General features: G+C 33.9%; 1 long non-coding RNA gene across 1 annotated transcript in view; it reads left to right on the top strand.

Annotated features, from left to right (window-relative positions):
• LOC127540535 (uncharacterized) overlaps positions 1–26,299 on the top strand; it is a 30,620-nt gene extending 4,321 nt beyond the window's left edge. Inside the window, exons 3-4 of the long non-coding RNA XR_007948217.1 lie at positions 19,935–20,081; positions 25,209–26,299. This is a non-coding gene — a long non-coding RNA (uncharacterized LOC127540535). The remainder of the gene's footprint in view (positions 1–19,934; positions 20,082–25,208) is intronic.
• Positions 26,300–27,429: the final 1,130 nt, after the last annotated feature.

The following is a 27,429-nucleotide window of genomic DNA, read 5'->3' as shown; positions in this document are numbered from 1 at the left end:
GGTTCATGGAATATCAGGTGAGAAATCAATCTGATTGCATTTGGATAAGTTTCTCACCAGAATGATGGACATCTAGTGATGGTTGTTTTTATTTTTATTTTTGGCCATTGCTAGTAACAAAAGTCATTTAGCAAGACATGGAGGCTTTGAGACCTGTAGCCTCTTTCTCTTCATCTAAGATTTAGGAATTATAAATATCAAATCACAACTAAAGCTTTTAACAAAATTAAGTGAGTCCAAGGACAAGAGGAGAACAAAAAACAAATTAGAACAGGGATTCTTAAATGTTTTTATTTCATGGGTTCCTCTGGCAGTTTGGTGAAGTCTATGAACCTCTTTTCAGAATGATGTTTTTAATTAAAAAAAAACACAAAATATTATAGAATAAATAAGTAGCAAATGATAAATAGAGCATTATGAAGAGGTTAAAAGTAATTTCTTCTTTTTCTTCTTTCCTTCTTCTTCTTCCTTCTTTCTTCACCTCTATTTCTTTGTTTCTGTCCCCATACTTCCTTCACCCAGACCAGAAATCCAGCTATTCTCTGCCCTGATCCCACTACTGAACGATCATGAAAAGTTTTGATTTGTTCCATTTCTTACCTGGGTCTCTTTGCCTCTGTTTGTCTGACTCCTCTTTTCTCTAATCATATTAGCATTTGTTGTTCATTTAAAACCAAATAAGGATTATCGATTGAGAGCTGAAAGAGATCTTGGAGGTTACTGGTTCAAATCCCTCATTTTATTAATGAGGGAACTGAGTCTCCAAGATTCCACGAGTAGTAAGTGTAAAGGGAAGATTTGAACTTAGAACCTTTAATTACAAACAACCTTCTTTGTACTTAAAAAATTGATTAACATATATTTAATTTGGTAATCTGTTCTGTACTACTGTTCCCTACTCCCTGTTGAACAAAATAAAAGGAATGGAAAGGAAAACAAGGAAAAAGAAATCACTCATCACAAATGAAATAGTACAGTAAAAGCAAATCCCCACATTGGTTATGCCTCAAAAGGTTTGTCTCTGTCTGCATTTTAATTCCATTTCCTCTGTCAGGAGAGGAGTGATGTGTTTTATTTTCAGTCTTCAGGAATCATGATTTGTCACTGCATTGATCAGGCTTTTAAAGTTATATTTTGCTATGATGCTATTTATGTTGTATAAATTATTCTCTTGGTTCTGCTCACTTCACAGACATTTTCTCAGTTTCCTATGAAACTGACCATTTTGTCATTTCTTATGTCTTAATAACATCTTATCATATTCATATACCATAATTTGTTTAATCATTCTTTAATATGAGAACAGTACCTTAGTTTCTAATTTTTTGATTACCATGGAAATAGGGTCTAAAATAATTTTATATATATAGATATTTTCCTTTCTTCTTTTATTTCTTTCTATTAAGCTATAATTCTATTAGTGGGATACTTGAGTGAAAGGTTTGGTAATTTTTGTAGCATTGTTCCAAATTATTTTCCAGAAAGGCTGAAAAAATTCATAGCTTGACCAATAAATATTCCTTCCATTTTGTCTCGCTGGCTTCCCTCCAATCTGCAGCTTGAGTATTACTTGGAACTGTTAAAAAAAAAACACTACAACTAATTAGCTAATAGGAGAAGATGGAAAAATATGGTGAACAAGTAATAGGCACATTACAAAAAGATTAGAAGATGAATGAATGTCAAAGGGGACCCAGTATCTCTTAATATGTGTTTAAATATTGTAGGTTATTATTTACAATATTGTAGGCAATTATAAAAGAGAGTGAACCATGAAAGAACACCTCTATATCCTGTTTGGACCCCTAATCAATTCCACCTGCTCATATATGTAGGCTATCCAATGAACCAACTAATTATCTCCCAGTCCCAGTGTAGCTTGTAGATTTGATAGACTAACGAAGCTTGTAGGCCTCCAGACATTGCATTTAATTGATTATTCTTTTTAAAACTTTAACAATTATTATTATTAATTTGAACTCTTACCCTCAGGGATAATTATGTTACTCATGGCAGACCTCTGTCTGTCTCTTCTTTCTGTCTTTCTCCCTAATGGTCTTAGCATTAATCACTTAGCAAGGAATCCTTAGTAAGACTAAAGTCAGCAAACAAATTTATGTTTATTTTATCTATTTTCTATTATCTCCCAATCTTTTAAAATATTTTTTCCCCAGTTACATGTAAAACAATTTTTAACATTTGTTTTTAAAATGTTGAGTTCCAGATTCTCTCCCTTCCCCCTTTCCCACTCCTCTTCTTTGAGAAGCACATGTGAAATTATGCAAACTATATTAATAAAAGTCATGTTTCCAAAGAAAACATGGATCTCATCCCCCCAAAAAGGCCCTCAAGAAAAATAAAGTAAAAAGAAAAAAGTATACCTCAATCTGTATTCAGATGGAATCAGTTCATTCTCTATAGCTCTCAATCTTTTTTCTATTTTTTTCCATTTGGGAATGCCATTTTGGAGGGGTTATCTTTGTATCATCTTTATCAATTGATTTAAAATTAGTATTTAATTCTCTAAGCTGGTGTTTCATTTTAAATCTTTCAGAAGGGAGTGATCTCTAATTCATTCTATCCTTTTCCCTTCTCATCCCACATTGTATTTTTCTTGTATCTTAAATTCTTATTTTGGCTGGATTTTAAATCCTTATTTATTACCACCTTTATGCAGCCAGATGCTTTTGCAGCATGGCTCCTTATATAAATACCAGATTTTATAAAACATACTTCAAATAACTCAAGGCTTAACAGGTTGCTAATACCTATTAAAAGTCAAAATAATTTAATTTGATTATTCAAAAATATTTGAGCCATCACTTTTCATTGATTGAATGCCCTCAAGGTTCTGGACACTAACTAGAACACTTAAAATGTGATCCCAGCTGTGTGAACAATTTTTTTCCTTTAAAAATCTGATATATTTTGGCTTCTATCAAAGTTTTATCCTAATGACTCTTTATAAAAAGCTATTCCAGAATTTCATAAAAATCTAAGAATTGGGTTCTTAACTTTATGTGTGTTTAAAATGAACCAATATTTTTAAATGCATAAGACAAAAGGATTACAAAGGAAACAAATTATATTGAAATAGTTATCAAAATATTAACAAAAACAAGTTTCGAGGCTCTTGGTTAAAAACCTATATAATTATAATAATAATAATTGGCATTTATATAGTCTTTTAAATGCATAGCTCTTTATAAATATTATTTCATTTTATCTTCACTGCTACCTTGAAAAGTAGATAGTATTCTTATTCCCATTTTACAGAGAAGGAAACTGAGGCAATCAGAGATTTATTGATTTGCACAGGAACATATAACTAGTGAGTATATTTGAACTCATATCTTTCTGATTTTGATGCTTTAACTACTGTAAAACCAGCTGCTTCTAAAAGACCATGTCAACCTGAAAGGCCCTGCCAATAGATTGCCTTTCTTTTACCCAAGATCCAAGCCAGGTAAATCCAGAAGAGATTATTTTAACTCCTAAAGAATTAACCATCAAGGTGTTTACAAAGATTTCCTGTTTGGATGCTAAAGGGTTCGGCATCTTTTTCAGTGGAGAAAATAAATATAAGCTGTATTAGGTAATGACCAAGGGGGTGGGTTTAAATCCCACTCCTGACACATATTGATAGTGTAATCCCAGGCAAGTCACTTCTCTCGGTGCATCAGGAAGCTAATACCATAGTTTGTAGAGCCATGATGATGTATATTCAAGAAAGAAATCCCTTTCTAGTCTAGCGTTTTTATATTTTCCTGAAGCTAAAAGCTCTGTTAAAAAAAATTCAACCTCACAGAGTCATTTCAAATTCTGAGCCCAGATTAAGGATTAAGCTCAGTGTTTGCCTAATATTTAAATCAGATGCTATTTCAGGTTCCATAGAAATCCAAATTACATTTAAAAAGTGCATCAGAAAGAAATGGTTTAGGGGAAGGAACATGGGAAAGGTGGTGAAGTTTCTTATTATGACTATCAGGAAATTCAAGGAAGCTATAATGATTCCATTGGACTGCTCTACCATTTGGTATTGCTTCTGAGTCAGGGTGAAAAGCACTTTAGCAGTAGACATATGTTTCTAAAATATCTGAATAGTATTTGGAAATTAAATTATTTCATCAATGATACATGATTTTACCAGCATGAATGAGTGACTCCATTAGTGTAGGTCACAATTCCTTCACATTATAGTATATGATAGTCCTGAATTTCTATGGATGAATAAGTCATACGACTAAGTTTCTTGTGAACAGCTTCTCTGCTTGGATAGCAGATGCCCCAGTTTTCTAATGTCTACATCTTTGAATCATCAAGTTATCTTCTAGACCTTGAAGTTTCTGTGATGTAGAACTCAGCAACTCAAGATAATTTCCATATCATGTAGAAGAGCTAAGCTTTCATACTCAAACTTAATTTTAAGACTTGGAAGTATAGAAACAGTGAATTAGTGAGCCTGATGGAGTTTGTGATGAAATATGTGACCAGCTAACTGAAATGATCCAGTTTCATAACAAAGACCATTTTTTCATGTTGATGATCATAAATTCCACTATTTTTTTTATTAAGAATATTGTTTTTTAAGCTTTTTTGTGTCATGGACCTACTTGGTAATCTAATGAATTTTATGAACTCCTCAGGATGTAGTTAAATGCAGAAAATAAGATACATAGGAATTATATTGGAATATACTTTAAAAAATTTCAAGAAAATAATTTTAAAATAAGAAAATAATACAAAAAATTTTTCACCCCTTTGTAGACCCCAAATTAAAAACCCTTTCTCTATAAGGTCATAGTGATCAAAGACATGATGTATTTATCTTAGTGTCTTCTTTAATTTCTAGAATAGTGTCTTGCATGCAGTCAATGCTAAGAAAATTTCTTGCAGAATGAATTCAGGTTTGTAGATTCTAAGTGCTCCCTAGATGCTTAAATTAGAAAGTTTTTTAGTGTGAATTTGAAATCTGTCTAGTTACTAGATTTTTTAAATCAATGACTACAAATTCAAAGCATCTCAGTGCAATTGTATTTTTGATGACAAAATCAATGGATATAGAATAAAAAAACCTGGGTTCAAATACCCTCTTTCATTTATGATCTATATAGCTTTGATTAATTATCTGGACTGCAGTTCCCTTATTGATAAAGTGAAAGGTTTGGACTGGACTTCGAATATCGCTTCTGGCTTGAAAATGATCATGTCTTGAGTATGGAGTTGACTGTCCAGGGTAGTTTCAATTATAGTCATTAAATTCTGGATACTCAGAAAAGAGAGAGAAAAAAAAATCTTCCCCTCCCCCACTTCACTTTGATATATTATAAAAAGAATGTCTATTTAATCAAGAGGAGGGGTGAATATTATTTATTATCTGGAGAAGTGCCTAAGTAGGGAAAATAGAATTTGCAAAAGCATATTGGGGGGGTTCTTGGCAAAAGCCAAAGAATAATATATTCATGACCAATGTACCTTCCCAAAGAGCAAATCTGCTGAGAATATTCACCTTTATTAATGGGCCTCATGAGTCAATCTCGGTAGTGATGGATCATCATCATTTAGGGAAATGATGTGCTGGAAAATGCATTATTTTAAAGAGTAAGGGAGTGGAATAAAATAAGTCTGTGCCATAAGAAACTCAGGTTTCTCCTGATGTATGCTGATTTTCGGGTGTTCCCATTTGCATGGCTGTTTAAGCAAAGCACTCTAAATGATAATGCACTTGGCATTTTTGTGACTAGATGTAATTAAACAACATTAGAGTTTAGCTGATTTCACAGAAGATGATTAAACACATTACTCAGTCATTGCTAATATTTACAAATAGGAAGTTTAAAAGTAGAAGATATATTAGGATAAAAAACCCTCATATGGAAGATTCTCTAAAAATAGAGCATAGATGTGGCAATGACATCATTTTCTTTTGTGCCACATGATATATTTCATGCATCATTGAAAGGTTGTTGACCACCTGCTTCGAAGCCCTAGTAAAGTTCTATTAAGTGCTCCATATGATGTTCTGAGAACAAGTCATGTTTTGTCATTAATGTTTGTGTTACAAGTGCCCTATTAATGTGAACATTTTGAATACCCATTGACAAATATCTCTAATTTTATAGTGCATGTCACTCTTTCCTCTTAAATGATAGGAGGCTACAAACATGCCTTCATATTTGCCATAGAGAAAAGAGGGGATTTAGTTAAATGCTTGCCAACCATTACTAACCATTAGTCTCCATTACTTTTTATAATGGTCACAGGTGGTTAGGAAATAAATAGTACATTAAATAGAAATAAGAAAATTTGGAGGAGAAGCAGGTTTGATGGAAGAGATATTATGAGTTCTAGTTTGGCCATCTTAAGTTTTATATCTAAAACCACTAGTTTTAAATAAAATAATATTTACCTAATGGGGTTTTGGTAAGGAAGAACAAATATTTTATCCATAAATGGTATAGATAAAGATCTTATAAGTTATTGTTTTTCATAATTTATCACCAGATGATACATCTTTATGACTAGTAGTCATTGGCATTTGTGCCAATGGAATGTAATAATAGATATTTGACATGTTGGTGCTGAATGGTAATTCATAATAAAGGTAAAAATTCTATCCTAGTTGCTCCTAGTTTTTGCAAACTCCAATAATATTGTGAAAAAGTAGTTATAAATGGAAAACTAAAGTAAGACATCAGAAAGAGACAATGGTAGGCCAGGAGGGCTTGTGTGAAAGAGATGAAATTTTGGCTATTATTTTGTTTGGGTCAAATCCTGCTAAATTCTATTTCTAAATAGAAATCCTTTGTATTTATGTAATCCTGCATTTTAGAAATGACTATTATTTCTCAGTTTTTCTTAATGTTACTTAGTCTCTGTTTTTTAAAACATATATGATATACCCAAACAACAGAAGGCTGATCTGCAAGAGAATTTGCAATTGCTTTGGATGCTATTAGGTGTGATTTAAAATGAAGAGCAGATATTGAGTCAAACTTTCCAAATACAAGGCAAAGAGCACTTCCATGACAGGAAAGTGAGGGGAAAATACATCTTATTTATTTACTTATATAGCTTTTTATTTACAAGATATATGCATGGGTAATTTTTTTTTTAGCATTGACAATTGCCAAATCGTTTGTTCCAATTTTTCCCCTCCTTCCCCCCACCCCCTCCCTCAGATGGTAGGTAGACCAATACATGTTAAATATGTTAAAGTATATGCTAAATACAATATGTGTACAATACCAATAATTATTTTGCTGCACAAGAAGAATCAGACTTTGAAATAATGTACAATTAACCTGTGAAGGAAATAAAAAATGCAAGCGGACAAAAACAGAGGGACTGGAAATGCTATGTAGTGGTTCACACTCATTCCCCAGAGTTCTTTCACTGGGTGTAGCTGGTTCTATTCATTATTGAACAAATGGAACTGATTTGGTTCATATTATTGTTGAAGAGAGCCACATCCATCAGAATTGATCATCCTATAGTATTGTTGTTGAAATATATAAAGATCTCCTGGTCCTGCTCATTTCACTCATCATCAGTTCATGTAAGTCTCTCTAGGCCTTTCTGAAATCCTCCTGCTGGTCTTTTCTTGCTAAACAATACTATTCCATAATATTCATATATCACAATTTATTCAGCCATTCTCCAGATGGGCATCCACTCAGTTTCCAGTTTCTAATCACTACAAAGAGACCTGCCACAAACATTCTTTCCCTTTTTAAGATCTCTTTGGGATATAAGCCCAGTAGAAACACTGCTGGATCAAAGGGTATGCACAGTTTGATAACTTTTTGAACATAGTTCCAAATCACTCTCCAGAGGGGAAAATACTTATATTGTACTGTGGACAATGACTATTTTCCTTTCAAGATGGATTTATTGGCTGCTGTATTTCATAAATTCCTTTGTTGAGAGGTCCTTATCAGCCAAAGAGTTCAAATGCATATCTATTCATCAGCTTCTAATGACATGAATTCTGTCATATGATAACTCTATAGAAAATAGCTAAATAAAATACTTCAGTCTTTGGACTTGGACCCAAAAGGGACAAAGTATAGATAAAGTCAGGAGATTTTCCCAAGAAAGTTAATGAGGCAGATACTTTAAAAGTTGTTCCATATAGTTTTTGTAGCTTCAATGTAAATCAAACATATAATTTGTATAACATACATCATATTATATTGAAAGCATAAAATCTGACATATTTCAATTCATTTAATTTTAATTATCATTTAACAAGTGCTTACTATGTGTAAGTCACAATGTTAAATTCTGTATATGAAGACCACAGCAATATAATTCATCTCCTCAAGGAGCTTCATTCTGTTGGGAAATTATTGAAAGACATAATAGTGAATTGGATACCATTAGTTACATTTCAGGCTTTTTGCACTTAATACCTTATGTTATCAACACTGCCATGGATATGCAGTCTGCATGAAATCCCTTGACCCTGGAAGAAGCAGGAGACTTCTATTTCTATTTAGTAATAGTCTATTTCTAGTAGTGAAATTGTTTATTCATTCATTTATTTGTACTAGGAGAATCTTGTGGTATATTTTTGTTAAGTTCTGCTTTCTGCAAGCAGGAGCACCATTCCATTAATAGAAAGGAAATGAAGCCTGTCTTTAGAACTAAAAACTTATGACAAAATTGCCAGATCATCACTGTTTCCCATCAAATCTCTCTTGATTTACTTATTTAATAACTACTGGGTCTTCATTATCACTTTCTCATTTCTAGGCTATATCTGAATGGTAATCCATAATGACTTGGCTGCATAGTTAGGAGGATATATTCAGAACAAAGATTCGATTAGCAGTGGTACATTCCAGTTCTTTAAAAAGAAGTAATGATCTAATTTAGGCAGTCTTCTAAATATTTCAAGGCACACCAGCCCTCTCCTGAAATTCTATCTTCCATCTGGAAAAAAAATCACTGTTCTGATAGATGGTGCTAGTGTATTATTATAACTTCTTAAAATGGGTCATGTTTTCTTATCTATGTTTTCAGATCTCTGGGGTTTTGTTTTAGGGTTTTAATAAGATTCTTCAAAAAGGTGGGTGCTTGGCCTTGGAGTCTAACTCAACCTTTGGTTTAATTTAAGCTAGTAAATTCATATTATGTACAAGATGATGCTATGAGATAGATACAGTTTTCTCATCTAAAGATTTCAATTATAATTCAAGATTTTTCCCTCAGCAAGGGTGAATAGCTTTAAAATCTCTTTCATTTGTATGAAGGTAGGCAAAAAATTGAAATTAGGAAATAAATTTCTGGTTTGATAAAAACACAATGAAGAAAACTGAATTGGACCACAACTAGAGGGAGTTTGGTGTATTAGAAAGAGTATTGAACTTGTAGGTCTGCACATGGTATGTCAAAACCTGAGCTTGTTATTTATTACCTGTATGACCTATAACCTATGAGCCTCTTTGGGTCTCAATTTACTTATATGTAAAAGAGGGATTTGGATTAAAGTCCCTCTGTACCTATGATCCTAGGACACTATATTACATAGTCATTCAGCACCCTGTTATGAAATAAGACTAGAAAAGCAGAATAAACACAAGACTATGGAGGAGCTGCCATGTTAGCCTAAGGAACTGAATTTTGCACAATAGCGCATTAGAAGACAATCCAAGGTTTTGAAAAGAAAGAAGCAAGAAGGATGGCTTTTAGGGAATAAAGATCAGAGATGGTAAGAGACAGAAGGCTAATACAATGATGATCTAGGCAGGTAGCAATGAGAGGTCTTATTTAGAGAAGATGGTCGTGAAAATAAAAAAGAGGAATGGATATGAAAGGTAGAAACAACAGTACTTGGCAACTGATAGGAGACTAGTAGAGAAGAGGAAAGAGAAAAAGATCACATTAAAGCTTCTAAGATGGGTAACTGAATAAGTGACCATTACACTGTGAAAATACTGTACAGTAAAATGTGAAAGAAAGAAAGAATTAGGATCCAAAAATCTAAGCAAAAGATTGATGGCCCTTATCTAGGGAAATGAGACTAGGTGATAATCCAATTTGGATTGGTTGGAAAGCTTGTTTGGATATGATAACGTTGGCCTTTTGGAAGCACATTTGGGAGAGATGTTCTTTAGGTAAAAGAGTATTTGATTTAGAAACTTGGGAGAGTGATCAGAGATGAAAATACAGACATGAGAGAGTGAAAGTAATAGAAAATGAATGAGACTGATGAAAGAATGTATAACAAGAAAGAGAAACAAGCAGGATATCTACTTTATGAAGTCCAGAAGCAAGTGAAGGATCAGTGAAGGAAACATGACTACAGCAAGAGAATCAGGAAAGGTTCTTAGCTGTGAAGCTCAGGGAGGAAAAGATATTTCAAAGGAAAGGATGGCTAACATTGTTAAACACTGATGATCAACATTTCAATCAATAACTGAAAAATTATAGTGCAGTTGAATTGATGTTCTTTTGATTCCTTTTAGCATTTCTTGACAAATATAACTTTTCTTTGCTGAGGCAATTGGGGTTAAGTGACTTGCTAAGGGTCACACAGTTAGGAAGTATTAAGTGTCTGAGGTCAGAGTTGAACTCAGGTCCTCCTGACTTCAGGGCCAGTTCTCTATCCACTGCACCATCTAGCTGCCCCGATAAGTTTTTTTTTTAATAAACAAGGTTAAAATAAGGAGACCTCTGTCTTGGAATTGATTTTTTTTTTGGAATAAGCTAAGGAATTTCTTGGAGATTAATTTTTTAACAAAAAATGAACTTTTCTTGTTCTAAGTGCTATTGGATTAACTCCATCTATTATGGATAAGGAATGCCCAGTTCACATGGCACTGTATTTTAAATTTATATACTTTAGAGTGGTCTTTCTAAAAAGGAGGAAGATCCCAGAGTCAGAAGAGCTGATGCAAAGAACATGGAGGAGAAACTAAAGGACTTAAGAACTCAAACCTGAACATCCATGAAGTCCTCCAGGGAAACTCAAGCTCCAGAGATAGTAGCCTCACAAGGAGCAAATGAAAGGGAGAGAGGAAGAAAGAGGGAAAGAGAGAATGGAGGGAGGAGTGAGAGAGAAAGAGACAGAGGCAGAGATTCAAGAAAGAGAGAAAGAGACAGAGTGACAGAAAGAGACAGAGATATAGAGAAAGAGAAACAGAGACAAAGAGACACAGAGAGAGACAGAAAGGAAGGAAGAGGGGAGAGAGAGAGAACATTTGTGGCAGTATGCTAGGTATTGTGCTAAGCTCTGGCGGACACAAGTACAAGAAAGTTATTCTCTCACCTCAAGGAGCTTGCATTTTGGTTGAGAAAGAAAACAAATAAAGGGGAGCTGGAAGGAGAATGAATCAGTCCCAGAAGTAACATAGAAGCTCCTATAAGAGAAGGCAGAAGCTCGCTTATCAGGAGCAAAATATCATCACATGAGATGTTAGAAGGCCTTAAAGATCATTATTTGGAATCCTTTAAATTTATAGATGGGGAAATTGAGCCACAGAGGGTAGGGTAAATGACTTGCTGAGAGACACACAGCTAGTAAACATCTGAGACGAGATTTGAATCAAGAGCTTCCTGACTCTGTGAGGGGACTTTATTAAGATGTCCTACTACTTTGTTTCTCCCAATTATTATATCTTCCTAAATCCCTGGATTAGGCAGATCTAGGAGAAGGAAGGGAGAGAACTATGATGTGAATAAATAAATTTGAACTTTATCCTTTTTTGATATCCAAATTCTGCTGGAAGTATTGTGTCTTGAACAACCCCGAGTTTTTGTTTGTTTTGTTTTTTTGTTTGTTTGTTTTGTTTTTTCCCTTTCTAGGAGATTTCCATTGGAGTAGAAGAACTATAAGCCTTCAAGTTCTTTTCAAGAGGCATTAATAGCATTGGAGGGAAAGCACTCCCTTCTGCAGTGATTCTTTCTCCCTTTTTTGAGGGGAGGGAAGCAAATAAAATAGCTAAATTACATTTGGCGGGCTTAGAGAAATGAAATGAAAGTTGCTATGACTGTGTGTTTAAATCTGGTTTCTTTGTATTTCAATAGGGTATTGAAATAAATTCCTCAAATATACATTTCTTAGCTTAAATCTTCACAGGAGAGCTTAAGGACCTTTTCTTTCTGTTTTCAGGAAAGATACAAACTCAGTTATGAGGTTCAATAGGATGAGCTTGTGGGGAGATAGAAATCAGCTGGAAAAGATTTACAAATATAGCTAGCTTTGTTGAGTCATTTTCCAGTCATGTTTGACTCTGACTTTATTCATTGTTGTTGTTGTTGTTTTCAAAGATATTTAAGTGTTTTGACTTTTCTGTCTCCAACTCATTGGACAAATAGGATTAAGTGATTTGCTTAGGTTCATGCACATAGTATGTGTGGCTAGGTCTGAACTCATGAAGATGTTTTCCTGACTCCAGGTCAGATCCTCTATCCACTTCATCACCTAGTTGTTCTAATCTAGCTGGCTAGATATTTTATTAAGCATTTACTCTGTACCTGGCATTATACTAAATACTGGGGAGTAAATAGAAGCAAACAAGATTGTTCTTGTCTTCAAGAGACTTAAATTCAACTAAAGGGAGAAACAGATAAAAGGACTCTGAAGTGAAAGAGCATGGCTGATGTGCCCTTCACCTGAAACACTATGTTCTGCAAGAAGATGATAGTGAAGGATCTTAGATAGATAGATAGATAGATAGAACCTTCTCATTATTCTTTATAAGGATCAGTTGAAGGATCTGTTATTGTTTAGCCTAATAAGAAGAGACTTAGAAAGGACATGGTCACTACTTTCAAGTATTTAAAGGTTTGGCATGTGGAAGAATGTTTAGATTTCACAGAACCTAGGAGTAGAAAACAACTCGGGAGCCTTCTGATTCTGCTGTATCGGATCAAAGATTCTCTCCTCAACTTACCTGAGAGGTCATCATCCAGACTTTATTTGAAGACTACTATGAATAGAAAACCTAGGACTTCCAAGAAGCTCACTCTACTTTGAGACAGCTTTACTTATTAGGAATTTTTTTTTATATTGGGCCAAAGTCCTTTTTTTTCCAGACTTTTAAAACAGTGTTCAATATCAGGTACACTATTTCTGGGCAGAAAAAGGGTGTTTTTTTAAAAATCAAACCATAAATAGAATATATTGTCTTAAAAATAGAATATATTGGCTTAGTACATCTAGAATTATTTTAACAAGTGATAAAAGATTCTAAAAAAAGAAGGGAGAAAGAAAGAAATGAAGGAAGGAAGGAATAAAAGAAAGAAAAAAAGAAAGGAAGAAAAGAGAAAGGAAGGAAGGAAGAAAAGGAAGAAAAGAAAGAAAGAAAAAAGGAAGAAGAAGGAAAGAAGGAAAGAAAGAAAGAAAGAAAAGGAAGGAAGGAAGAAGAAAGAAGGAAAGGAAGGAAGGAAGAAGAAGGAAAGAAAGAAAGGAAGGAAGAAAAAGTAAAAAAAGGAAGGAAGAGAAAGGAAGGAAAAGAAAGGAGCACAGTGAAGAGATTATAGGAAGTAGCAGTGATGTGGAGGACTAGTTTCTAAGCAGATTAGGCAAAAGGATCAAGAACGAATCATTATTTTGTAGTGGTATTGGTCAGAAGTTGAGTTGATCGGTTGATCAGAAAATGATGAGAAATGGAGACTATAATGGGGAGACAATAGAAAGTTGTCTTTTACCTCTAATCCTTGTCTTCTTTTACTTCTCTATTATTTTTGACATTGTTTAACATACCATACCCTCCTTCTGAACACTCTTTCCTTCCTTACTCTGCATTATTAAAGAGATATGCTTCTTCTCCCTCCCCCTCGCCCTCTTATAAGAGACAAAGGGTGATCTCTTTCCGTTTATTGGTGGACAACTGCAAGAGTTTGAGGAGGAGGTCAGTAGGGATAGAAAAATGGTTAACTAACAAAGAGATCGTGATGAAGATTATAAATGTGGAATGAAATTAAATTAGCTTGATTTTGTGACTCTCTTCCAGAGTGGTAAATCGCAAAGCCTTAAAATAGCAGACCATGAAGGAAAAGTGATTGAAATAATCTAGAAAAATAGGGAAGATTTTCCTTTGCTTCCTTATTTTATTTTGTTTTGTGTTTAGTTTTAAATAAATACATATTTTAAGAAAGAAAAAAGTTAAAAAAAGAGAAAAACAGAAAAATAGGGAGAATGTATTAATTAATTTGTTTATTCCATCATTCAGTACTATTGGGATATTTTCTGTGTGTAGGAAAATCCTCAGAACTGGCTTCTCTAGTACATTCAAAACATGTAAACTTTGTGCCTCAGGTTCTTTATTTGTAAAATAAAAGATTTGAGACAATTAATCACTAAGGTTATTTCCAGACTTAAAAACAAAGCAAAAAACAAAACAAAACAAAACAAACAAACCTGATTTTATGATTTGATTTACAATTTAATTTATAGTCATCTTTCCAGGATTTATGAAACCACTTATTATTTTTCTAATCATCTGGTGAGTAGTATTGTATGTGTGTATGCCATTAATTACCCACTAATTATAGATTATAACAGGCATTTGCTCCAAAAAGTCTGGACTCCTTCTTTAATTGGAAAGAAATTACTCAAATGACCAGGAAATTCAGTGGTCTCTGGAGAGCAAATTTATTAGAAACAAAAGGCAACACTTTTGTAGTTTATTTTATTGTATCTTTTTTTTTAACTTTCCAGGATGACTAAGGGCATCAAATGATAGCCCAAACTTCTTATCTCAAGCTCATTGGATTCTATTTCAATGAATGCAATACAATTTGGAGGAGTTTGTATAGTGCAGTGGAAAAAAGTTTCGACCTTGGAGTAATAAATTTACAGTCATTGAATATAAATACCACTTTGGCAACCAACGTCTCTGGGATTTATTTTCCTTAACCATAGAAGTTGGGGATTGAGAGAGATGGGTAGGTCATTGCTATGAGGTTCCCTCCTAAATCTATGACTCAGGATCCAAATATGTAAAAGAGTAATAATTTCATAACTGCCCTAAAATAGCTACTTTTAAAATCTTTTCTGTTCTTGGGAATTTTCTTTTTTATTCTTAAGGCCACAGAGCAAGTTTCTCCTTTTCAGCTGCTTTTCTAAGCAATCTGAAAATTGTTTCAAGTGGGTAGGCTGAAAAGTTGATAAGCCAGAACCTAAATATGTGGCCTTATTAGAAAGATGATCCCAGTTCTTAAGTGGATCTAGGAGGACACTGGAAAGAAACTATATACCCTGAGCAGATGAGACTTAACAAAGGAAAATCAATAATCTCAGTCTGTTAGTGTCTTAATGGTGCAAAAGACTCAAAGAAATCTTAGACACTTAATGGCATACTGTTAAGAGATTTATCAAGGGCCTATGAAATATCATGCTGGAATTATTGTTTGAGCTCTCTTGGAATAGATATTAAATATGCAAGCCTCTCTGGTGAGCCAAAATGCAGTAATAGAAATGGGCAGGGGTCTAGTGTTCAGTCCTATTAAAGATGAATGTAAACATAATGATTTGATGCCTGATACTACCTTGGCTTCTATATGAAACAGACAATGAAGCCCAGTTAATTAGCAAGTCTTTTATGATGTATTTTAGAACACTATTTTTTTTGGTTTATCTTCACTGTTCTTTTTTTTTTTTTAATCCTTTCTCCTTAATGGTTTAAAAAGATGGTCTTTTTGCTGAAAGACTGTGGATTCCAGAGAATTTTGCTGCATTTTTCTTTATTGCTACATTACTTTTCTTTCTTTCACTGACCTTGCTCTGTCTGATTTCTGTCTTGCCTTGTTTCAATAATCCTCTCTTCCCCTTTGCACATATTGGTCAATCATTTGTTATTTCAAAGTTGTTACTGTGGAATGGAAAGGGATAATGCTAGGGGAAGTCTTCTGGATGTTTTTCCTTGGTTTTGATAAATTTTTCTTGGTAATGAAGAGTTCAAGGGACCTTTATTAGAACCTAAGAAAAAAAATGATATGGAAGTTAATTACCTGGAACCCAAATTCAATTTTTTTTGTTTAGCAATTTAATGCTGGACCTTAAAAACAGCCAAATGAGAATCATCTGGCAAACATTCAATTTATTCCTGAAATACTAACTAATTAGACTCTCTTGTCTGTCCTTAAAGAGAAATTGTTGATAGCTAGTAGTATTGTACTTTGTCTCCAATCTTTGCGATATTTCCAATATTGAAAGAAATCTCCCAAACAGAGAAATGGAAGTTTATTATTAAGATAATTGCTGGATAATGAATTATTGCTGCTTGAGTAGAAATACACTCTTTATTTTCTGCCTTTTATTTCTTTAGGGGTTTTGACATTTGCAATGCAAATGGATTCAGAAGAAGCCTTCTGTGAAAAGAATCACATACAGAGATAGTGACTAATTTTGTTCCTAATTTGAGCTGTGAACTATTCAAGGAAAAAGCCTTCAATGCTGTCCAAAATCCACTGGTTTGAAAGAAATCCAGATGTCATTAATGTTATAGAATGCTCCTAGTGAGAGATGGGGGCTGCCCAGAACCATTTTGTCATTGGGCAATATTTGAGCTTGAGATGCCAGTTTGTCACCAGTTTTAAATTTACTTTTTTATCTTGTGACCTGATCAATATAATACCCAAGATATAGCCTCTCTAGGGAACCCATACACACACAATTGTCCAATCACAAGAAAAAGAGACAGATCCAATCTTGGAAATACAATGTTCAACCAATTTTTAGATCTCTTTGCCCTTCTAGGTCTGGCTCATTAATAGATTTTTCAACCACAGCAATGATATGTTGTCTAATGAAACTTTGATAATTGAATAATCTGAAACTTGATGAGATAAAAGCAAGAAATACTGGCGGCTGGCTATGAAATATAAAGTATGTTGTTTAAATGTGATAATTATCATTGTTGAAAAATAACAATTAAGACTGAGAATGTCCAACTAGGTAATGATAGACCTGTTAGTGGTAAAACACTAGTGCCTGTTTTTCTACTTGGGGATTATGATATTTTTCTCTTTGAATTTCAAATGATGACACATTCCTATTTGAAGAATTATGATCCATGATTCTGTACTACCCTAAATACAGTATTATAAGCTTCAATCTAGACACATTATAGTGATCCACCAAATAACAACAGGGAATTAAGTAAAACATCCTACCACTAACTAAAGCAGTTTGACAGCTAAACTATCCTATCTGCTTTAATGTGACTCCATTGACATAAGGACAATTAAGTGACATAGTGGATAGAGTGCCTGACCTAGAATCAGGAAGACCTGGCACTTACTAGTTAGGTGAGCCTGGGCAAGTCACATAACCTTTCTTGCCTTAGTTTCCTTATCTATAAAATGAGCTGTGAAGAAAATGATAAACTATCCTAATACCTTTACCAAGAAGACTTTAAAATGGATCATGCAAAGTTGGATGTGACTAAATAACAACAAAAACAGTTCCTGACATTGCAAAGTAAGCAAAGAAGCTGACAAAGTGGGTGAGAAAGGGAGGCATGAGAGTATAAGTAAATGAATTGTTCACTCTCTCCTTCCCTACATCCAATTGACACTTGTGAAGAATTAAAGGGGGTTATTGATAACAACTGCTTACAAATGACTGTGGCTTCCCTCCAAGGGAGCCATACAAGCTTGTTTGGTGCCATGTAGCCTGGCTATGTGTCACCAGTAACGAAAGACCAAATGGATCATATGTCTGATAGTGCTTGATGGAGTCATTAATTTATCCATTGCTGATTGAGATGTGTGTGTGTGTGTTTGTGTGTGTGAAGATGTCATTGTGTGAAAATAAGATTTATTCTTTTTGTTCAAAATATAAATTCAGATTCCCCACTACCAGCATTAAAAATACACTTCTACTATATCTATTATTTCTTTTTTTTTTTTGTATTTAACTTTGCAAAAGATATTTAACTCTGAAAATAACAAGAACAATACTTTCGAGAATGGTCTCCTCTATATTATTTCTGTCTTGGGAAGAATGGGCTAAGACTTAATTCCATTTCTACATAGTTTTGGTACCACTGAATTCATATCTAAAAGTGGCAGAGTTGATGGATTAGCTTTTGTTTCAGCTTTTGCTGGATTGGATCCAGAAGATCATTCCTTAAAATTTTGCTCATTGACTGGTTGGCTGTAAACTCCAACATAGACCTTGCTGCTAGACTTCTTGGGTAATCAATATCCTAACCTTCTGAAGCTTACAAAGTCATACCCATACCCAATACACTTCATAAAAAACTAGAAAAGAATGTTCATAACACAGAAAGAAGCAATATCAACTCCAAGCCTGTTCCAGGCCTTAAGCCTAAGAATTGAGGCTTAAAACTTTGGGATCCTTACCAGCTCATCCTCCTAACTTCAATGACAATAAATCTGGAAATAATTCATACAAAAAGATACATCTACTAATCAATTTTCTAATAACAAAAATTATCTTATTCCTTTCCTATCATGTTCCTGCTCAGTCCTAGCCATTAATAATAAATAATTATGATTAGTATGGGAGGCAACCATGGTATAATGTGTAGAGTCAGCAAAGACAGATTTAAGTCAGTAAGATCTAGGTTCAAGTCTCTCTTCTTACAGACTGATTATGTGGCCCCATCAAAGTCACTTATATTCTTGGTCTCAGAGCAGGTTCTCATCTGCATTGTCAGAGGGCGTTTTTTCCACCAGAAATTCTTTATGCTGTTGAAATCCTGTGTTGAGAATTTGCCTTTATTTTAGAATCATGTTTTATCTTGATGTAGATGATTCAACAGTCTCTATATGTCTAGCCCCAACATCTCTCTTGAGTTTTGGCCCTACATCAATAATTTTTTTTTCATACATCTTTATTTTTTTAGTCAGACGTTTCTTTCACAAGATCTCTTCAACTCAACAAATCCAAAGTAAAATGGATTAAATTTCTCCTTTTCCTTCCCCAGTCCCACTCTCTTTTAAATTTCCTTATGTTTGAAGAAATACTTTTAGTGCAGTATAACATTATACATTTAATCTTCTATTTTTATAACTCTGAAATTATCTTGGATTCATCACTATTCCTCACCCCATATATCTATCTAATCAGAAATCAATCTTGCTATTTCCTCTGTACAACATTTCTTACCTCCTATCCTTTCTCTCTACTCACATGGCTACTCTCTAAGATCAGATGCTCATCACTCTCAATTAGATAATTGCAACATCCCCTTAATTGATCTCCTTCCCTCAAGCTCTCCCCAGTTTAGTCCATGCTCTCTACACAAAATAATTTTCCTGATTTGAAAATCAGACCATGTGACTCCCTCAGTCAATTAATGTTCTTGGCTTCTTATTGTCTCTAGGACCCAATCTCAATACATCTTTTTGGACTCCAGCTCCATCTCCTTCAGTCAGCCTTCTTTACATACCACATTCTATTTCTTTTCTACATGACTTCATTCTGACCATCTCTCTTGCCTGAAATGCATGCCATTTTAATCTCTTTCAGAATTCCTTTCTTCCTTTGAAATGAAGACCAAGCATTATCTTGGACATGCAGATCCTTCTTATTCCTCCCAATATTAATACCCTTCATTCCAAACTACCTGGCATATCATTCCTTTGTATATATTTGTATTTATTAACTGTATTTTTTCTGTATATGCTTATACATGGTCCCTATTAAAATATGTTTTTGTGAGGAAAAATTGTTCCATTCTTTTTACTCTTATCTCTAGTGTTTATTATGGTATCTTTGTCAATGTTTGTTGACTGACTGATTACCTATTGATTGATCACAAGGAGAGAATGGGGAAAGTTCTGTGAAAATAGAGGAATATTGGTTCTCTGCAATCTTGGGCAAGTCACTTAAAGTCTGTGAGATTCACTTTCTTCATCTATAAAATGTGGGGATTGGATAGGATAGCTTCTGAGATCCCTTTTAGCTCTAAATATTAGACCATATGATCACTAACCTTGTTTTATTGCAGATGCCATGGAGAGCCTTCTAGCTTTCTATTTGTGGTCAAAGACTTGGCTCTCTCTCTGACCCAGATTTTGCCAGATCCCTTGTGCCCTACTGTTACCTTCCTGCAAAGGCTACACGACTAGTGATCGCTGGTGACTTCATCCTTTGGGTAAGTTGGACTAGGTGATCTCTGTTATTCCTTCCCATTTCAGACTGTATAATTTCAGATTACTTTGGACTGAACTGATCACAGCTCAGGAGGGAGGAATTGTAATTGATAAGAACTGTCATTTACCTTTTTAAAAAACAAAACAAAAAAATCTTTCATTTCACTATCTATAGATACAGAGAGCTCTTTTTGAGGAACTTCACCAACTACAGAAAATCTGCACCTTTTCTGGGACAAAGAGTCTTAGATAATCAGGGGCACTCAAAGTATTTCAAGACTATAAACTGCAGAGCAGATACTTAACAAGATCTTTTCTTAGAGGGAGTCCTTAGCATAAAGTTGCAGGTCTGTTTTTTTTTCAATACATAGAACTTTAAAATATGTACAATGACAATACAAAATTATATGTAATTTGAGTTTTCTAACAATCCCATGAGATATATACTTAGATGTAGATAAATAAATATAATAGTTTTTTTAAATTTAATAATAACTTTGTATTGACAGAATCCATGCCAGGGTAATTTTTTACAACATTATCCCTTGCACTCGCTTATGTTTTGATTTTTTTCCCCTCCCTCCCTCCACCCCCCCCCCAAGATGGCAAGCAGTCCTATAAAATTAAATATAATAGTTATAAGTAAATATATATGTAGGTAGTTAGATAAATAGCTATCTATCTAAATAAATAGATAAACAGACAGACAGACAGATAGATAAATGAATAGACTGATAGAGAGATAGATAGGGAGGTAGGGAAGTACCTAGGTAGATTGATAAATAGGTGGGTAGATAAGTAGTTGGGTAGAGAGAGAAGTAGGTAGATAGATAGGGAAACAAGGAGATAGGGAGAGAGGTAGAAAGCTAGCTATGTAGATTGATAAATATGAAAATAAGTAGGTAGGTAGATAGATAAGTAGGTAGATGAATGGATGGATGGCTAGATGGATGGATCGATGGCTAGATGGCTAGATAGATAGATACATAGGTAGGTAGGAAGGTAGAGAGATACAGTAGGTAGGTAAGAAACTGACCTTCAGAGGGTCTAATGATTTGCTTATGGCTATACAGCTAGTAAGAATCAGAGCTGAGATTTGAACACAGATTTTTCTACTACCAATCCCAGCCTTTTGTAAGATTTCAGAGCTGAAAGGTACTTAAGAGATGATTTAATTTAAATCCCTTGTTTTACTGGTAGGGAAACTGAGACCTAGACAGGAAAAGTAGGTTGTGTAAAGTTAAAGGATGGGTAGAATTCTGATAAGTATATCTAGCTATCTAGGTGAAGAAGGAATAGACCAGTCTGACTGGAGAAAGGGATCCTTATAGAGAAATTATATGAATAGTTAGTTGTGGTAAAATCCAAATTTCTAAATTGTTTAAACTTCTTATATTTTCTCAGAAGCCTTTGTAGGAAACTTCTCTACTGATTTATTGAATTTTTAAGAAGAACCCTTTGCTTAACCAGCCTGAGGCTTCAAGTCTAATAAAACATGACAGTAGTTTATTTTTTTATTTTATTATTATTATTTTTTAATTTAATTTTATTTAATAATAACTTTGTATTGACAGAATCCATGCCAGGGTAATTTTTTACAACATTATCCCTTGCACTCGCTTATGTTTCGTTTTTTCCTCTCCCTCCCTCCACCACCCCCCCAAGATGGCAAGCAGTCCTATATATGTTAAATATGTTGCAGTATATCCTAGATATAATACATATTTGCAGAACCAAACAGTTTTCCTGTTGCACAGGGAGAATTGGATTCAGAAGGTAAAAATAACTCGGGAAGAAAATCAAAAATGCAAATAGTTCACATTCATTTCCCACTGTTCCTTCTTTGGGTGTAGCTGTTTCTGTCCATCATTTATCCATTGAAACTCAGTTAGGTCTCTTCTGACAGTAGTTTAAATGCATTAAATAAGTTGAAGTTGTGATGGATAAAATATAAAAGTAAAGTTGCATGAAACTTTCTAAAAATGGTGGCCTCATCTGATGGCCATTAAAAAATTAAAAAGACAATCCCAAACTCTGGCTGGAGTTCTATGTAAAAATCAATACTGATTGTGTGATCTAACCCTGTATCTTTGACTGACCTTTCCAATATTTGAACTGATTATTAGGCCAAAACATCAATAATCTACTGAATAGATTCAAAGTCCAGCTTTGCTCTTCCCAGTGATTATTTCAAAGGAAGTAACAACATTAACAAGGTTAGCAAGTATTAAAATGCTTTTCTGATGTTCATATTCTTCTCCTTTCTATTCCTATCCAGCTGTATCATGTGCCATCATGATTCTGTGCCGGGGCTTCCTTCTCTACACTTGGAGAATTAGTTGTGGCAGCCTGGTTTCTTACTGGGCTGTCAGGTGTGAACCCAGTGGCTTAAATCAGCACAGAGGTCAAGTTTTCTTGCATTTTGACTTCAATAAAGTCCCTTTAGATTTAAAAAGTACATTCCTGATTTCCAGTGAGCCATTGAGGAAGCAGAGAAATAAGAGGGCCAAGCACTGAGACATATCCTATTAGTGTGACTGATTTCATACCTAGCCAGGTTCAACTAGTGGAGAATGGACAATGGACAAGTCTCAGGAGATGAGGGATCATGATGCTGAAGCTGTTCTGATAGACAGAAGCTTTTGCTTCATCTAGATGCCCACTGTGCAATTTTATATTTAATTCAGGTAAAAATCCAAGCATAGAATGCACAATCAGGAACATCTTTTTCTAAAAGATTTTACTGTAAGGAGGTTGTAAGGAGGATTTTACAGAGTATAGAGCACTGATTCTAGAATGAGAGTTTGAAAATTTCAATATTACTTTTGCGATTTTTAACCAGGATGATCAGCCATTTACGTTCCAAGGCTTCAGGTTCTTCAAATGTAATATGAGATGATTGCACTAGACTTTTCCAGCTCTAGCTTTCTGAATCTATGATTGCCATGTAATTCCAAGTAGATACTACACTTTTTTTCTAGGTCTTTGCGAAAGCTAGTCAGATGTAGTTGCTCCTCATTTAATTTTTTATAAATATCCTTGCCTTTGCTTAAGTGCCTATCACTTGAAGAAAACAATAAGGGAGTAAGTAGGGTATTTAAAGGGCAATAAATATATGTAGTCTCTGCTTTCTGGCAGATTTGGGCTGTTGGATCCTTTGGGTTTGAATTCTGAGCTACAGTGGGACTAAAGGAAATAGGGTATGTGTATTAAAGATGCCACCAGTATGGGAACCCCCTGAAGTAGGGGGCCACCTGTCTAAGAAGGGGCAAATAAGACCAGATTACAACTTGAAGCATGTTCTAGCTAGCATACTGGTCAGTATTAGAATTGGCCTGTGAGTGGCCTCTCTACTCTTAGCCTGGGCAGGATCAAGAGACTTAGACTCAAATAAAATATTTAAAATTTTAATATTAGACTAAATTAAATTAAAGCCCAGTAGGAGAAATTTTCATGATATCAGATCATTAAGCGTTACTTTTGGGATTAGGTTTAAAATAATGATAAGTGGTTTTTGTGGGTCAAAAGTTGACATAGGAAAAGATAAGGGAAGGAATTCTGGGTGCTGCTGGAAAAATAATCGCTTATCAGGTCATCTTCCAAATATCTAAACTTGAAATCTAACTAATATCAACTTGAGATAATTTTATTGAAGAAAACATATGGAGTGCTAGACATAGTTTTAGGATAACCTGGATTTGAATTTTAAATTTAGATATTCACTTATTATTGTATGCCCCTGTGCAAGTTACTTAACTTATTATGTCCCAGTTGCTGTAATTGCAGAGATAAATAATAATTTTTGTAGCACTTTAAGATTAAAAGTTTTTAATGGAGATAAAATAAAACAGTATTTATAAAGAGCTTTCTGAAATATTAATCAATAAGTTCTTACTATGTCAGACACTATGCTAACTGCTGGGAATACAGAAAAAGGCAAAAAGCAGTTCCTGCCCTTAAGGTACATAAGATCTAAAACATTAAAAATCTAATCTGCTGAACAAATATCACTTATTATAATAGGTAGCATTTACAGTGCTCTAAGGTTTGTAAAGCACTTTATATTTTATCTCTATTGGTCCTCACAATAACTCTAGAAGCTATGTTTTACAAATTTTACAAATGAGGAAACGAGGGAAAGTAGAGGTAAAAGAAGAAACTCAGGGTCACAAAACTTTTAAGTATCTGGTCCTCCCTGGTCTTCCTGACTCCAAGAGCAGTAGTTTCTCTCCTGTGGGATCTCCTGCTACCACAGAGCAGCAGCAGCAAAATTAACATACTGCTGTAAGTGATTGGAAAGTGAGAAGCAGTTGGGTCGAATCCCCATTAAGACACTGTTTTTGTGACTGTAGGCAAGTTGCTTAATCTTTCAATGTCCCAGGAAGTTCTGCATCAGTAGAGAGTTTTCCTCATGTAGAAATCCCTAATAAATTAATCCAAATTAATTAAAATAAAAATTCATGAATATTATACTTAAATGTGAAAATTATAATGCTTTTATAATGTTTGGTAGTAATCCCTGGGTATGTAGTCTATATGGTACACAAACAAATGAGAAACTATGAAATTTAAAATTGCACATAATGATGGTACTATTTTTCTAACTACATTGTACCTAAATTAAAGATTAAAAACTGCCCCAATCTTTAAAAAGTTTACCATTTAATGCTTCTTCTAGTTAAAAGGAAAATGTTGTTTATGGTTTTATTATCTTTCTGCCACCTTCCTGTTATCCCAGCTCTATCATTCTAGGACAAGTTGGGAAAGTGTTAGACCTGAGACAACATCCTGAGTTCCACTTAATTATATTTCTAGTTCCTAGGGTGACTCATGCAGACTCTTTCTTTCTCTCTAGGCTTAATAATAACACAAGTGCTCAAAATTAAAAAAAAATATTGTGCTCCTGTAAATTTCTGTTAAGTTTGCACCTTGACTTTTTCTCCATGTAATCCATTTGATTACTTCTGCATTCAGAAAAACAAAAGCCACCCTTAGGGGGTGGATTTTTGACCTTTAGAAAGATTTATCCCCCAAATTGCAGAAAGAATGCTTTAATATCCTCTTCCATTCCTAATTTACCTTGACTCTGAACTTATTCAATCTCTAACTCTGCTGTTTCTTCTATCTAGGTGCTGTTTATGGATGAGTATGTTAAAAATGCGGACATTTAATTATCACTTAATCCACAAATTTAGGGTCTGACTGCAACAGGCTTTCTTCAGAATATTCATTTGGAAAATATGCTTTCCTTTGAGTCAACCAGCTTTACAAGAGCTTGAAAATTGGAATGATGCCCATTGGGCCATTCAAGCAACACAAGCATTCTGCTTTTTAGCTGCTGCTCCCCATGTCTAGGACTAGGACATCTGTGCTGTTAGCCTGACACTCTCAAGCTGGCTTCAGATCATGCATGAATTTTCTGTGTGTGGGCTTCAAAAAGCTGTGAAATAGATCCATTCAAGATGAGCACACATGAAAGAGCATAGTAAAAAAGGCCAATCAATCATTGGGATTTGCATGCCCCTTTTCTGAAAGCCCGTTACAGAGAGCAATAGAACAGAGAAGAAAATATGACACTAGCTGTTCCTGTTCTACATAGAGGATGATTTGAATTAGATTTAAATATAAGCCAGAGGATCTTCAGAGATGATTCTTTTCTCCTCCTTCCTTCCCTCCTTTTCTTCCTTTTTTCTTTCTTTTTTTCTTTCCTCCCTTCCTTTCATTTGCCCCTTCTCTCTCTTTCTCTATCTCTGTCTGAGATGCATAAATGGAAAGCTATTTAAAAATATCTAGTACTAAATACAGTCTAGCTCCTGGAGTAATCTCTGACTACTGAAAACCTGTGTAGGCAACTTGCTTTTGCCTAAGTATTTTTATAAGCCAAAAGCACCATGTAATACATTGGATACTATAAATATAGGGAGGGGGAAAATTCTCTATTTTGTCTTAGATTAAGTATAGAGTAATAAAACCTTATATAGATAAATGAGAAGTAAATACTGAGTTTAATCATAACATTTCCAAGATGTTTTCCCCAGACTACCATTCACAGAACAGCAAATCATGAAACCAAACTCAATCTACTATTGACAATATGGGTTGTTATTTTTTTAAAGTTTTATTGCTATGTTTTGTTTTTGCCATGACAAAATTTGTAGATTATTCATCTTTCATGGGAAATATTTTGTAAATGGGCAAAACAATAAAGTAAAATTCCACACCCTCAGAAATGGATAACGTATTTTATTATTGGTCAGAATTATAACTGGTCATTGTAGTCACCATAGGTCTTATAAATTTCAAAGTCATTTGTTTTTTACAAGTTTGTTATTGTAAAATTGTTCTCCTAGTTGTTGTTTCATTCCTTCTAAATATATAAAAGTAATCAAAATTTTTGTTTTTATAATATTTATGTTATGATACAATTTTTTCTTCTCTTTGCTTATTTTGTTCTTTTTCAGTTCTTGTCTTTCCATATCTTTTTGAAATATTTTCTTTCTTCACATTATTGATCACATTCATAATCTACAATTTCTTTAGTCATTCCTCAATTAGTAGCCATCCCCTTTAGGAAAAGAATCTCTAAAAATAATGAAAACTAATAAGAATGAAGGGGGGGTCTGTAATGTCATATCTCAAACTGTACTACAAAGTAATAGTCATTATATTTTGATACTGGTTAAAATAGGTCACTGAAGTAGACCTAGTGTACAATATACAAAAACAAACGTGTGTGTGTGTGTGTGTGTGTGTGTGTATCTCCTGGTATTCAACAATATAAAGACTCTAGCTTCTAGGATAAAGACTCACTATTTGACAAAAAACTCCAGAGAAAATTGGACAGTAGTATGGAAAAAATTAGATGTAGACCAACACCTCACATTTTATACAAAGATAAGCTCCAAATGAGTTTGTGAGCCAGATCACAACATAAATTAGAGAAATATGGAATAAATTATCTATCAAACCTATGGATAGTAGAAATTTATTGACCAAACAAGGAATAAAAAGAATCATAGAAAATTAAAGGAATAATTTTATTAATAAAATTTAAGTCTTTGAACAAAAAATAATAAAATTTAAATTAAGAGGGAAAGAATTGACTGGGGAAGAACTTTTGCAGCCTTTTTTCCCTTTCTGATAGATATATTATTTCCAAAATATACAAAAAACTAATTTCAATTTATTTTTTTAAATAGCTAGTTCTTGATTGGTAAACAATATAAGGATATGAATTAGAAAGATTTCATGGGAAGAAACCTAGCTCATATAAAAAAATGCTCCAAACCACTTCTAATTAGAGAAATGCAAATTAAAGCAAATCTGATATCCTACCTTATACCTATCAGA

This window comes from Antechinus flavipes, chromosome 6 (genome assembly GCF_016432865.1).
Source record: "Antechinus flavipes isolate AdamAnt ecotype Samford, QLD, Australia chromosome 6, AdamAnt_v2, whole genome shotgun sequence".
NCBI classification, from domain to species: domain Eukaryota; kingdom Metazoa; phylum Chordata; class Mammalia; order Dasyuromorphia; family Dasyuridae; genus Antechinus; species Antechinus flavipes.
The sequence above is the reverse complement of the archived record's forward strand: the minus strand, read 5'-3'. Positions and strand labels throughout refer to the sequence as shown.